At 36.0% G+C, this 15576-nt stretch overlaps 1 protein-coding gene across 10 annotated transcripts in view; it reads left to right on the top strand.

Annotated features, from left to right (window-relative positions):
• ST18 (ST18 C2H2C-type zinc finger transcription factor) overlaps nt 1–15576 on the top strand; it is a 167717-nt gene that overhangs the window by 68032 nt on the left and 84109 nt on the right. For 3 of the 10 annotated variants that reach the window (XM_074550953.1, XM_074550943.1, XM_026791277.2), the window contains exon 1: nt 1077–1341. The exons of 2 other annotated variants lie outside the window; for them this stretch is intronic. The gene's annotated coding sequence lies outside the window, so the exon portion shown is untranslated. Of the gene's footprint in view, nt 1–1075; nt 1342–6152; nt 6316–15576 lie in introns of those variants that run through there. 5 more of the 10 variants (XM_026791269.2, XM_074550918.1, XM_074550967.1 and 2 more) reach the window with 4 other exon arrangements.

Below are 15576 nucleotides of genomic sequence, written 5' to 3'. Positions count from 1 at the left end.
CTTCAAGTATATTTTCTTAGTTAAACATACAGTCTATAGCTGAACTGTATTTCTGAGGAATCAAATGGCTACTCCCACACCCAAAGTATTAAAGTATGTAAAAGTTGTGGCACGAACAGGGTGAAGAGACACTGTGGAGATTTTCCTTGCTTAGGGGTAAAATGGAGTTTGGTACTTCTGCCTGTTAATCTGTTGATGATAAATAGCAAACTGCTGCATTTACTTCTCCTTCCTGGTCTGCATTCAGAAGAGAACACACAGAAAATTCACTTTGAAACATTTTCTTAAAGGTGCATGATCAATCCCTGGGGAGAAATTCACAGCCCGGAGAGGGCCTTGTGCTGGGGTTTGATAGTGACAGATAGCAATGGAATAGGTACTCAGTGCTCCGAACTAAGAGACCATTATGTGTGCAACTCACAGTGAGACCATGGCAGAATAAAGCTTCCCCCAGCCCCACCCAGAAGTGTGGCTGCCTTTGTAATTTTAATTGGTCTGTGTTTGTGGAGTGGGGCCTCTATTTACTTATGGCTTGGGGCTTGTGTTTACCAAGCCTGGTGGAGGCCAAGTGTCATATCACTGAAGCTTAGTTCCTGCAAGCTCTCCTGCTATATCTTGAGGCACTTTTCTTTTCAGTATCTGTGCCTGTCTAATTCACGAGCTTCTGTGAAACAAGCACAGGAGGGTACAAGGCCTACAGGGAGGAATTACACCTAATTACTCAAATAATTGCTAGGCTGTTGCCTTCTTAGTCACTGAAAATAATTTCCAGGTCCCTGGCTTTTATAGATAGTCTTCTAGAGGCAGGAGGACACAGCCCCCTTTTTAACTCAGCCCATTCACTCACAAAATCAGAACACTCGAGCCTGCAAAATTAATAAGCACCACTTCCATTACATATATTTTAGGTTGTTGTTGCCGTGGCGATAAAGTCAGGGACATTGAATCTCCTCTGTTGAGCCATTGTTATCATCCCTGGCCATCTGCTGCAGAGGAGTGATATTCCATCTCATTTGCATGATGACTGATATATGGGAGGTTTGGAAGGACATATGCCACAGCAATCATGTGATGAAAATTAAAGTGAAAGTTTTGGGCCCAGAGCCGAAAAAAATCTGTGTATGCGCATGAGGCTGTTGATGTGCAAATGTGAATCATATTGAGAAGGTTTGAATAGGGAGGTGTGACGTAAAGAGGGGACACAAACGCAGGTGCTTATCTCTAGGCAGTCAAAGGCGCTGGATGTCATATCATGGGAACTACCTTTCAAAGACACAGCTTTAGTGCACAGTTCAGCACACAAGGGAGGAGAAACATATAAGTTTTGGAAACAAAAATAAAGTAAGTTTAACAACTTTTTCACACTATGATCCCATTGATGTTTAAGCAACTTGTACTGTTAGTAACTTTCTGTCTTTTTTTGTTGTTGTTTGTGCTCTAAGCTTGTGACAAGCAAAAAATCCTGTACATTTATTGATGTTAAAATCTTGAGAGATTTGTGTTAAGAAGTTTGAGGGGTTTTAATCCATGTTTAAAATGCTCTCTGCAAACTTTTCTTTTTTTTCTTTTTTAATGACACTAATGCTGTTTCTTCCACAATGTATGCTTGGTCATTATCTTAAATGCTATTTTGGGCCTCAATTAAAAAATAGCTACTTGTAACTGCTTTGAGACAGCTTTCTGAATAAAATGTCATGGTGTAATTGCATTTATACTGCCTCAGTAAAGCCTTTGTTCATATACATTTTACAATTGTGCAAATTTGCAGCTCTAGCTATTTGATTTGAGGAAATGATCACAAGGACTCTTTTTCTGTCATTTTGAAAAGTTACTAAACTTAAATACTGGCTTTTTAAAAAAGAGAGATAAAAAATGACGTGGGAGAGGGAGAGTGGGACCAGTGTATTTGTAGGAATTGTTCGATAGATGCAGGTTCATTTGCAGTTCTGTATTACAGATCAGAAAGCTTTCTCAGGATGTTTTAGAAAGCTTTAAAATCATGTGTAATGCTTTTGAAATTAAAATTGTTGATCAATATGCTTATTAACTTTACTCAAAGGGGAAAAGAATCTTTCAAAGCATGGCACTTCTGTCCTTTAAATTATTTGGGATTCAGAGAGTGAATTGAGAGCTTCTGATTAAAAAAGCGAATACTGTACTTCAGAATGAATGCATGTGTCAGGAAAATCTTTAGAAAGTTAAATGACAGTAATATCAGGCAAGGTTGAAGAATGAAATGGACCTTCTGGGACAACATTTTGCAGGAGGATAATTTTTATGAAATAGCATTTGATGCTAGAGAAAGTCTGTTTAACACTCTGATCAGCAATAGCTCTCTCTCTCTCTCTGACTTTCTTTTGTCTTTAACAAAGCACTTAGTTCAGATGTTTGTCTTCCTTCATATGTAAATAGCAAGACAATTTTGTGCAAGGTGCTGTGAATTTTTCATTTAAGAGATTATAAAAGCACAAATCCCAGATTTTATCCCTAAACTGTAAAACTGTATGGGGTGAACTTTGTTAGTTGAGGATCTTTGTGGGATTCAAAACGACCATTTACTACCTCTTTTGTCAATTAAATTAGTTAAGTTAATTGCGTAGATGTGTCCTCTTTGGTTTGGCTGCACAGTGTTTTTGTAATTTTTAAGGAAAATTACAGCATTTGTGATGAAAGCTTTTTCTGAGACAATAATATATTTCTGCTCTAAGGTGACTAACTAATAATACAGTTTTGGAATCAAGAATTTCTAAAAGTAGGCTTTGCCTCTTAACTTCCCAGTTTGGAGCATTTTATTGTTACTTGTAAATATCATCTTTGTGTTATAGTACTTTCATGCCTGCAGGCTAAGATTACCAGTCTTCCTTTTTTTCCTCCTCCTTCTAAATATTCAATTACTCAATGGTAATTATTATTATGTGGCCTTCTTGGCTTACTGCATTATTAGATTAATATAGATTTCTTGTGCCAAATTAGCGGAAATCACTATTATATACAACAACGGATCACTTTTTTTTTTTAAGTTTTATTTACTTTGTTGAATAACAGGAAGACTTTGACATCATGATGTTTTATTCCTAAGACTTTTAATATAATATGTCTTTGAAAGCTGAGCGGGAGAGAGTGCCTTTTTTTTTTGCTGTTTCTCTTGTAGGTTTCTAATAGAAATTTTGGCTAAATTATAACTTAAATTTTTTCAGAGATCCATGAATAAGGATCTTTGTGAACGAAATTGCAGTTCAAGCCCCCTGATCTCTGATTCTCATGACAGAGGTGTTTAGCAGAAGTGAGAAAACTGAAAACGAAAGAAGAGGAGCTGTCCAGGGTACTGCAGCTGACTAGTGTTTCCTGCTACTGCATTGAAAAACATCTTTACTGAAGTGTTTACAAAAATGCCACCATTTCTTACTTTTTATTTTCCCCCTCAGAAATAGAAAAAAAACCACCCACCTTACAATGAAGGCAACTATAAAAACGATGCACATGAAAAACTTAACTCAGGAGCATGTCATCTTTCTGTGAATAGCAAATACACCCTCACATCACAGTAACTTTCAAAAATTGCTTAGTAAGATTAAATTTTTATGCGAAGTTTTTTGTCAAAGTTACAGACAATAAACTTTACCAGTCTAAATTAATCTATGAGTACAACACAAATGGTTTCTATGGTAGTGCTGTAATGTAAACAAAACAAATGAAAAAAAAAAAAAACCATGCAGATCCCAATCTTGCATTACTTGATTGCTTTTGAAATGAATTCTTGTCCTTATGTGACCTGAAATGTGTGGTTATAAAGCTATAGAAATCCAAACGATCATATTTGTTTGATATGAAATGAAAAAAAAATAGTTAAATTGAAAGTTTAACATCATGAAATTCAAAATCCCAAGCGGTATATAAACATTAAAAGAAACTTTGGACTGCTAATCCTAGGAAATGAGTTTTATGGATTGAATTCAACAAGGCTTCAGAAATGGTTCCATCTGCTGCCTAGCAGCTGGTGAAAGGATAAATTTAATTCATTAATTCATTTGGAAAAAAGGATCCAAATAGTAAAGAGTTCATTGCTCATAATGCACATAGGTGAAAATCAAAACTGAAATTAGGTCCAGTTGATCATCTTTGATAGTGAGAAAGATTTTCTTTGTAATTGTTATAATTATCTTGATCAGCCAGTTGACACTATATTGACTGTTAATAGTTAATGGGTATTTTTATGTCTTAAAATGTTGAGAATAGTTCTCAACTCTCTCCTTTTCCAGAGGGAACATCCCTACTTTGGGAGTTGCAGATTTTGTATGCTTTAAAAGTTAGGTTATTTCAGTGAAATAATATTGGTGTCTTTCTATGAATATTTGCAGATTGTCTCTTATTAAGTCAATTTAAGAATCCAAAATAAGGGACCACTGAAATCAGAAAATAGACTTATTCATAGTTAAATCACTGTAATAGTCCAAACCCATAACATCAAAGGCAGAGTTTATTACTTTACTTTTCTATTAGAGAAACAAGTTTTCTACTAAAGTCACAAGCTTAATCTTTTCTTTCTTGTCTTCACCTGTCTGAGTTTCATGTTAAGTTCTATAAACATAGAGTGTGAGTGAAAAATTTAAGTTAACAACTGAGAAAGGGTGATATTTAAAAATTCAGCATTTTAAAGGCAAAATTAATTGGACAAATACTTAAATAATAAATTGACATTCAAGTTCTAGTTATAAAGTTTTCCAAATTACCACAATCTCTAGATAAAGATTTTTTAAAGTGGTTGCCTCTAATTTAATCTAAATCTCGAGCAGTGAGTGCCAAGTTAGCTAAGGCTTTCAAACAGTAAGATGGTCAAGTGGAAAAATCTCTTATACCAGGCACACAGGTGAACCTGTGCCTCATTACACGCTGGGGAGTACAGAGAACTGAAGAACCTGTTATCCTGAAACCAGATAAATATCTTCCAATGCCTATTTTCAATGTTTCTGCTTGAGATGGTGATTTCATGAATGATATTTGGCTTTTCCCATTTCCTCTGTAGCCCATAGCTCACTGTGGTGGGTTTTTTGGATTTACTATAAAGGTTCTGTTCGCACCCTGTGGGTTGGGTTAAGAATTAGGATTTATGCATTTACTTCTACTGTTGCTTTGTTTATACAGCTTTGGTTTAGTTTTGATCCCTTTTTTTTTGCCTTTGAGGCTCTTCCACAGTGTCAGCTGCTGACTGATAGTAGGAGAACGGCCTCGTGGTGTGAATGAAAGGGACCTAGCGGTTGGTAAACAGAGATAAGGAATAAATAGAGCACAGGCAAAAGGAGATAGTTCTGTGGGAGCCCAGATTGCCGCCAGTCTGTTCAAGTGAGATGCAGTGCCTGTCCTTTTCCCAGATTAAATTAGTGTGCGAAATCTCCAGTGACCTCCTCCCCTTCTCCCCATACTCTTTAGCCAAGCTGAACAGCCTCTGCTGTAAAGTATTCATTTTATCCAGGGACAAGTTGGACAATAGAACTCTCCCTGTTACTTATGGACAGCTGTCGTGATTCATGGGGCTTTTCAGCATTTCATTTTTCATAAGAGTTAAAAGGGTTTTACCTTGTAACTGACGAGAGGTTAGAAATGCAAAGATGCCAGCCCTGAGGTTGCCTGTAGTAAGGAAGTTAATAAATAAATATCACACACACACACACACACAAACACATCCCCTCCCCAATGTGCGAAAGGCTGTGGTTTTTTGTTAGTGCTGCTCTTCTTATTTAAAGGGGTTTAATTGTGATAACATGATTACACTGAAGCATGAACTGCATGGAGAAATTAACAAGCAGAGACACAGCGATATGCAGGGCCCCCAAGGTTCCCTAAATTAAAGGTGACCAATGCAAACCCAGCGAGTGCCCTTTTCCCTTCTTTGCCCTTGCTTTTGCCTACAACTCTATCAGTTTATTACCTGGAAATAACTCCCAGGAAAGAGTAAACACTCATGAGATACCTCTGTGGTCCCGTATTTTTTTTTTTTTTTTGTGATTTACTGCAAATATATTCAGCATTTTGACTGATTAAATAGACCTTCGGCAACCTTGAGGGTCACTGTGTAGAGTATGTACATAGAAAATGCATCAGCCCATTGTACCCTGGCAGCTAATGAGATTGGTCGTTAAGTAAATGACACAAAGCCTACAAAAAAAGCTTAGCAGCTCACTAGAGTATCACAGAGTGTCCCTGCACACCACACAACGACACAAACAGTGGACTAACCTAGCCCACCCCTGCTTTATTCTACATCACTGCTTCCCTGATGTCAGCGTGAGAGGCAGAACAAAGGCTAAAAGGCACACGGTAAGTCAGTCTGACAATTATGCCCTAGGGAGAAAGTAGAGCAAATCTTAGCCTAACCATGGGGTTGAAAGTCCGTTTCTAGACAAGTAGGTCATAATGAAGGGATATTTTCCCCCCCTGTCACTTCATGAAGGGGAGAGAAAATGTCTCTGGAATCATGGTTGGGTTTGTTTCTTGTTTGTTTGTTTCCTTTTCTTTCTGTCTGATTTGTCAGTTTACAAAAGTTTCTGGGATTCCGAAAGTAATGTGAAACAGTATATTTTGTGAACTGGATATTTCAATTATAGTCTAATGAATTAGATATTACTTGTAGGAACTGCCACACAGTAATCATTGCCTGGGATGTACATTACATCTGATGAACTTTACAGATAGAAAGTTTCTTTTTACTTCTCTGTAAAAATCTGCTGAAGATGTGTTTTATATATATATATATATATATATATATATATATATATATATGAATGCAAATTTCAATCCACTAGACAGCTACTTACACTCCTAAATCCCTGGTAGAGTTTTTACAAGTATGAAGATGTAAATGAAGTTGCTACTATAATTTTGGAATTTTTAGAAAAGATTTTTACATGATGTCTTTCTCTATGTTTTTTTTTTTTTTACCATGAGCTGAAATTAGAGCTGAAGATTCCTGTTTAACAGTTGCACAGTCATTACTTATTTTCCTTGCACAACAGCAAAATATTCAGCTGATATCTTATAATAGCAGGTGCCTGCCTGTGTAACCAATGATAAAATCTTTTCTGGTAGTGTTTCAGTGTAGTACCTCAGGACCCTTTATTTTGCTGAAAAATGGCAACAGGAAGTTGTCGGAAAGTCTTGTTTGCATTACTAAAATGTTTCTGTCTGCTTTGCACTTTGGAGGCTCAGGGGATGTTAGCTTCAAAACAACATGATCTTATTGCAAGATGCCTGTGTGCATTAATAATGCTTCTTCTCTCTTCCCTGCAAAACCACTGCAAACCATATGTTTTAAGAAGTGTTTATCAAATACAGACAGTTAAAGAAGTGGTGTTTAGATATCAGTCTGCATTACAATTGATATTTTGTTGGGTTTTTGGGGTTTAGTTCTTTGTTTTGTTTGTTTTTGTTTTGTTGGTTTTTCTGTTTTTTTTTTTTTTTAATTTGTTTGCTTTGCTTTTCTTTGCTTAGCTTTGGGGGACTTATTTAATTTAGAAAACAAGCTTGTCAATATACATGTATTTAGACATATCAGGATAACCTGCTCACTTAATTAAAACTCTTCACAGGTCACAGAAGTCAGTTCGTTATGATATGTTGCTTACCCAAGAACATCCTTTTTACTGCATGGGCAATAGAATTATCACCACAGCTTACAGACTCTAAGATAAGATGTCAGATTATAACAGAAATATTTGACGATTCCTTGCAAAGGGGAATGAGCATATGAATATATAAAATTACATGCTTGCATACTTATTAAAAAAGTTCACATATGCAAAAAATTATATTCACCTATATATTAGGTATATCTACAGTTATATCTGCTTTTGTGTTTCCCAGTAATTCCAGCTTAGAAAATATAATGAGAAAGTAACCAAACTGAAGTAAATTTGTGTATCCCATTTTACTTTCCATATTTTTAAAAGTTGTGTATATCTCAGCAATGCTTTCCCTGTGTTACCTTAGCAAATATGAGAATTCAGGCATCAGAAAGCAAGCTTTCTAAGTCCTATAATTCAAACCTAGATCAACAGAGATTTAGCAAGCTTCAGTCTTGCAACAGTTTTGCTTTAAAATATGCTAACTGATATTAAGTTTCAGTTTATTTTAACAGAAAATATTCCAAGATATTTGATGGTCAAGTGCATCCCCACAGTTTTTAAAAATTAGCATTTCCCTGTGACACAGTCATGTATCCTTTTTACATACCTACACCAACAAGAGTAAAGAGTATTTCATATTTCAGCATTCACCTTATTAATAAGTTCAGCTATTTATACTGTTAAAAGTAAAGAATGGTTTCATAGGGGTAATGCACTTGCAGCAGCATTACAGAAATCATACTGCTGTAATCAGACTTGCACTCTGTAATCCGACAGGTTGAGCCTCAGTAAGTTTCAGTAGTTTTTCACAGCTTCATTTTTTTTCCTCATCTTTGTCATTTCTTTACTACACCTAAGAAAAAAGACAAAGAAAACTTGATTTGTAATTATTAATGTCATTCATCTGATCTGCCTGATAAAACTATGAAACACTCCAGATTTTTAGAAACCACTTTTCATTCGACTTTTTGGACATTACAATCCAGTATGAGGCCTCTGCCTTTATCTTAGCACACAGTTCCAGAGTGTGAGCTGTGCATGTGGATCTGAAAAACTTTATGGTACTATGCAGTTGATTTGAACAATTCTAATTCAGATTTTTTGCATGTTTATAGTTTCTCAAGACAGTAATCTCAAAATATCTGATATTACTGACAAGCATCTCCAAAGTCACTGACAATCCTCATAAAGGCCTGATGCTGTCGCTCCAAAATAAAATACAGAAGATAACATGCAGAATAAACTTTATATTCTACTGTATCCACAAATATATATAGAGAATCTAGACTAAAGTCTTTTTCTGAACAGACTGATTTTGGAAGCGTACATAAATACCTAGGTTCGGGTCACTTTATAGTTACTGCGCGCATAGTTGTGGATTACTAGAAACTACATAAGCAACATCAGTGTTTCTGGATTTTAATTATCTTGAAGTACTTAAGATTACATATGCTGTTTAATTATTAATAAAAAAATAATTTAATCTTAAATTTTTTTAGTACTTGCATCAAATTTCTTTGGAGTAAAGGAGAATTGGTCTCTTTTATGTTTATGGAAGACTTTTAATGATTCTATCCACTCTTGCCTTTCTAAAGAACAGATTTTTGATTCAAGAAAAGGTGATAACCCAACAGCAAAAGTTACTTATGAATCAAAAGGGTTTGCCTTCTTGGCTAGGTGAACACTGACAAAAACATTCATACATGTGAATGATTCCACTGAGGTGAGGTCCATGGCTCACTTTAATACAGTAAAGCAGGTGTGAAAGCTGCATTTTGAAGATGAGGGTTTTATTGATTTGCTTAAGAGATTCAAATAAGGTTTGCTATCAAATATTTCAGGTCTGGTTTCATACTTGAACTTTTCCCTTCACTAAGGAAAGTTGGTGAAAAAGAGCTAGATTTTCATTTAAAGGCATGTATCTGAACTCTGCTCTGTTGGGTTTTAAATTAAAAAATATGCATTAGAACTCTTCCAAAACATTGGTTAAAATGGGGACCGGAGTTCCCAATTTCTTCTAAACAGTGGTCTTCTTTTTCCAGTGGTAGATCACTAGGTCAGTTCCCTAAATCTCAAGAGAAATTTTGACACTTTCGCTGCCCCTCCTGCCCCCAAGTTGAAGCACATGCACAGCATCTGGATTGGCACAGAAAAGTAGTAATGGCTCCAAAGGCGCTGTTATGGACTATCAGGTCAATAATCCTTATGTTAAGAAGGATTTACATGGTACAGAGTAATGGCGCTGTCATTTCTGAAGTAAAAACCACTTTTTAATGAGCATGAAAATATTGTTTTGCACTCTTCACATCGAGATACATGGGGAGCTAAAAAGACAAACACATATAACTTCCTGAAATTCAAGCTCTCATTTTAATATTTGAATCAAATAAATGTTAAAATACTGTAGCTAGACAGCTACCCAGTGCCAAATAGGGACTCTTTTGAAAATGTACTTATAGCTCTCTAATTTTTTCTTCCTTATTATATTAGAAGAACTAAAGGATGGGCATATCATGTCTTCAAATAGAATTTTTATGGGGCAGTCCAGAAATAAATTTGGCTTAGGGTTTTGTTTTGCTTAATTTTTTCTACTGTGTGATTTTCTCCTCCTTAAGGCAGAGGTTTGACACAGTCTAACATACATGATCTTGTTACAAAAGTAAGTTTGAAAGTAAAGTCCGCTGCCATAGAAAACCACAGTAGTGATTTTTTTTCCTATTAAAATATTTTCTTCTCTCTGACTAAAAAAAATATTTAATTGACAAAAATCCCAACCAAACCACACACACACACAAAACACCTTTCTTAAATATCCCACATTTAGGGAAAAAGTATTTTCCTTACTGATAATGTGGTTAACTCAGATTCTGTAAGAGGCATGGAAAGTCACCAAATCCTAAACAGAAAGAACGAGCACTGCAACAAAAATGGAGAGAATGAGTGCACATGACATTTTCATTGCATCTCTAACATTTTATAAAATTAAAGACCATTTTGAAGTATGTGTCTGATGGGAATCATCCTATATATAAGCATTCAACATTTAGTGAACAGAGTGCAACTGAGCACATAAATCACACTAAATAGCATTGACACTTGGTCAAAAGAAACATATATTTATTGCTCAAGTATATGTCCAAGCTAATCCATGGAGAACCTTGCCATTATTTTTGTGATAAACAGTACTGTCTACAAAAAGGGTTAAAGAAAATGCATTCTGTTGCATCTGCTTACTAAATCCCTTACTTTAGTAGAAATTCAAATTTTGTAAAGATTATTCGTTTTATTGATGCATATAATTATAATCACAAGCCATCTGCTGATTTGGCAGGCATGGTTAAAATTCTCTAACTCTCATAACCTTTCAAGTACAGTGCCCTTGGGACTCTATTTCACTTTTATATTTTGGAAAACATGTAGGGACAAACAAGAGAGGTCATCTGCCGAAAGTCAGACCTGTAAAACATTAAAAGAATAAAGATCATGTTGACTGCTCTTGTTTTAATAGGGAAAAAAAAGTATTTTCTATTTTGCTTCTCACTTCAGGAAGGATTATACTGGTTTTCATCACACACTTTGGGAATTTGAATTTTTTTTTTCTAGGGATTAAAGCTCTCTCCTAGCACCTCTGGGATCTGGGTTCCAAGTTTAAACTAAAAGAACAAATATTGTTCAGTTTGGTTGCCACAGGTGAATTAAATGTATTTAACCTTGGCCTTAATTTTTCTTTTTTATACAATTCTCATTGCATTTCCATTTGAAATGTTTTAACAAACATTATTCCATTTTTTTTTTTAATTTGTTTACTGAGTTTCACAGAGAAGCACCCATCATATATTTAGCTTTTTCCTGTGAAGCTCAAAAGAGCATTTTGATTTAGCGGGCTACATCCAATAAGGCATAACATGAATGGCTAACATTCTTTGCCATAGCCCTTTAGAAACAAATTACTTTATTTATATTAGCATACCACTGACTGGTGGTTAGCCACAGTTCCAAATGGGCTTTTGGTCTGTGAGAAGTTTTTTTTGGTCCATCACCATGTGTAGCCAAACTATTTTGTGCTTGACTGTTCTTTCTTTTTAAAGAAATCTTTGTAAATGCCATTGTGGTAAATGTCGTGTTACTCTGCTGCTTCTAGCAGAAAACAACCACAAGGGGAAAAAAACCCCAACCTCTAAGGTGCTCTCTCTGTCAAAAATAAAAGAAAATATCCCATTTAAACTAGTTGCAGTATATTGACAATGCTATGATTTAGGAGAGTGTTTTTGAGGGAAAATACAGGAAGATGGAAAAGCTATCTGCAGAGTGGGATAGTCCAGTGACTTCCTGATATTAGCAGAAGGCATAGGCAGTAACCCTTCAACAGAGTTGTCTTGGCTCATTCTGTATTGATGTGTATCTTGCAGGGACAAAAGATACAACTCTCACTTCTGTTTAATTAGTGTATCTGAAGGCCTGTATGCAACATGCACGCTGCTTTACTCCTTTTGGAGGTTTGATTCTCACCCCACACCCTCATTATGAGAAGCAGGAGGGAAATGCACATGTTTAAAAGTGTCTTCACAGCTGAAACTAGGGAAACAGGCCGAGAGTAGCTCTGGTTTATTTCACAACCAATTAAGTATGACATCTGTTGAAACTCAGGAAATAAGTCTCCCTTCCCCCGTTCATATACTTAAGCTGCCAGACTTTTGTTTAGATATGATGAATTTCACCAACAAGGGTTTTTCCTTTGGGGTAAATACATGAAATAATAATAATAATAATAATAATAATAATAATAATAATAATAATAATAATAATAATAATGTAAAATTTTTCTTCATTTTGTTTTTTACACTGCATTTCACTGAGTGTAAATGACTCAGATCTGTTTGACACTCACAAATCAAGCAAAGAATTGTGTTAATAATTCTTTACCTAAACACTCACCTTACATGCTTAAAAAAAGGTCATGTTTGTGGTAAGCAATGCAGACATAATGACATTTTAATTTTGAAAATCTGGTTCTTTTTAACGCCCAAAGGCCAGCAAAAATCATGAGAAAGAATTTGGGTTTTAATTTATTTACTTACATGGTTGAAAACTTGACTCAGAACTAAAGACACCAAATAAAACAGGGCAGGTGGAATAATGTATGGCTAAAATAAAGCAATACAAAAGAATTAAATGCAAATCCAATGTCACTGGTAAGATCAGGTTTCTCTGTTGTGCAGCAGTTCACAGTAAAAGAAACACAGGTAAGTTCTATCAGTAACTTCTATTCATATCAGATCCTTTCCATTTATCAGGCATTAATCCATGTGATGAATTCACTTACTTTAATTCCTTCCTAAACTATTGTCCAATGCAAACACTAAAAGGATGGTGTTTCAGTCTGTACCAGCTCTTAGAGTTCTGTTTCTCTCTGTTCTGCTTAGAGCTTGATTGTCTTCTTTCTGCTATATCTAGATAAGAAATATTTACCATGCTGACCTTCTCCTTTGCCTCTTGGCACTGGGTTCTCCTGTGTCTCTGACACCACACTGCTCACGTCAAAGCTATGGCTAACTCTCCTTTTCTGTAAGTTTTACCATCTACTAGTGCTCCCTTTTATCTGCTCATCAGCTTCGCGCTGTCTGCCAGTTCTTTCCTACAAGGACCGGCGCTGCCTTCCTTCCTGGAGGATGCTTTGCCATCTATTTCTCTTGCCTTCCCAGCCCTACTTCACAACACAGCTCACATGGCATACGTGCTATTTCAGCTTTAAGATGCTGTTCAGTGATGGCTGTAGGTTCCTTGGTTAGGAATCACCATTTGGTGAAATGTCAGCATGCACAGTGGAAGTGGCTAGACCTGAGCCAGTCATCCAGATTCCCTTTAGAGTCAGAGGAAAGAGACATTTTTTGTTTGCAATTCATCTCCCCCTGAAGGGTATGAAATGAGTAAGATGCATCACACGTCTGCACAGGCTCAGAGATGCCTGCAGGTTGCCTACAGGCTACCCAGAGACCATGGGAATCCAGCAGTTTCTGCCTCAGAAATACATGTTTGCCTTTCAGGCACGTAAAGTTATGAAGATGAATCCTGTCTTTCCCATCCAGCCTACAAATTTGACTGGATTTCTTCTTGAATTGTCTCTACACAGAAATATTTCTCAAATATTCATACAAGACAGGTATATGGATAATATGATACACCGTAGATCAAAAGCCTCGTCTTGCTCCTCTCCTACATGACATTGATGAAAATCTTTGTCTACTTAGCTATTGCAGGAGAGCAGAATAACAGAAGTGAGTACTGCTGTGCAGCTCAGAGGACTAAATTTTGCTTCTGAAATGTAATTTTTACAAAAGGGAAGGTGTCAGTTCCTTGTTTTCTTCTTAGAACCCATTATATTTCCTTTCAAAAAAAAGTTTCTTTTCTCAAAACTACTTTAAAAAAAAAAAGAGAATTGAACTGTGAAGATTTAATAATATCATTAATTCAAAAATACCTTGAATCTGTTGTATTTTTTAAACACTGCTGATAGAAGCATTTTCAGACATTTTCTTTTTCCTGTTAATCACCACTTAGCATCTGGACACACTTTTAGGGATGGTTTCTCTGTCTCCTCAGGCTTTCAAGACTCTCTTTCTCAAGCTTCAAAGTAATAGAAAGATTGATTTGATTATGGTTTTGCACTGTTTCAGTGGGTGATTATAGGGATTCAGTATTCCCCATGCTTTCATAAAAACTATAAACAAGCTTTCAGATTAAAATTTCAGATGCTGTACATACTTTGCAGATTTCAACTATTTTCTTTCATTTTTCAAGAGATATGATGACACAAATTTAGATTTTTACAGAATTATTTATCATCCCATGATTTTAACACATAGGCGTGTGATTTTTAAAAAAATCATCATTTAAATTCCTAGGGACAGCTTCTCGAAGTTCTTTCAGATCAAGGCAAAGTTGTTAAATTCTCCAAGTGAGCAGTTCAAGATTCCTTCAGACTTCAAAGTTGCATGCAACTCCCCAGATCTGTGCTAACCTTTATGTAGTGGATGGTCCCTATGGGAAGGGCATGTATTTGGCCATGCACTTCCCTAATCCATGCCAGACAAGGCACAGGTGGGCCTTGGAAGCAGGAAGCAGTATCTGGGTCTCTGATGCTGTTTTGCCTTTTCAGACTTTCCCCAAGGGTAGGATAGGCGCAGGAGTAAATTCTGCTGGAAGATAATGCTCAGCTTGATCTTATTTTGAAATGATGAATTTTACAAACGGTGAGTGACTCTGCACCTCCAGTAGCACCTCCACAGACGCAAAGTCAATGAAAATCATGCACAAGATTGTGGGCATTTATTGTGGTATAAATTGGCAACAGTTCAATAAACATAAACCTTTATAATGTTATAACATTTCTTCTGAAAACTTAAACATAAAATTCTCAGACTTTTCTTCCCAAAAATCAAAAGTTTAGTGTCTATTATCAGAAATTGTCTTCTTACATATCCCTAAGTCATTCTGAATAGCATGAGAGAATAAACAGCTTTAGTCCTGAATGCTTTGGGCCCAGTGTTATTTATAGCAACAACATTAGCAAGACCAGTTATTTTTATTGTTATTAATGTGACTTACATGCTACTCTATTGTGATCATGGGAAATAGTACTGGGATATTGAGGAAGTGCAAGCTGCTTTCAATCAATGATTGCCAGCCTACAAACATCAAGTTCAGCACTGCAGACACCCTCCAGGTCACAAGGCTTACTTCCCTGTTTATCTGGGGCTTGGTGTCCATTTGTTAGGTGCATGATGATCCCTGTCTTTTACATTTACATGATACTTTAGGAGTAAAAAAGTAAAGTTTATGAGAAGAAACTGTAGGGAAGACACCATAGCTTTTGGCATAATTTTTTTCCCTTTTCCCAGCATCAAGCCAGCTTCTAGTAGGGAGATATTGAGCCTGGGTACTGACAGAATCCAAGCTA

Source organism: Zonotrichia albicollis, chromosome 1, assembly GCF_047830755.1.
Source record: "Zonotrichia albicollis isolate bZonAlb1 chromosome 1, bZonAlb1.hap1, whole genome shotgun sequence".
Taxonomy (NCBI): domain Eukaryota; kingdom Metazoa; phylum Chordata; class Aves; order Passeriformes; family Passerellidae; genus Zonotrichia; species Zonotrichia albicollis.
The sequence above is the reverse complement of the archived record's forward strand: the minus strand, read 5'-3'. Positions and strand labels throughout refer to the sequence as shown.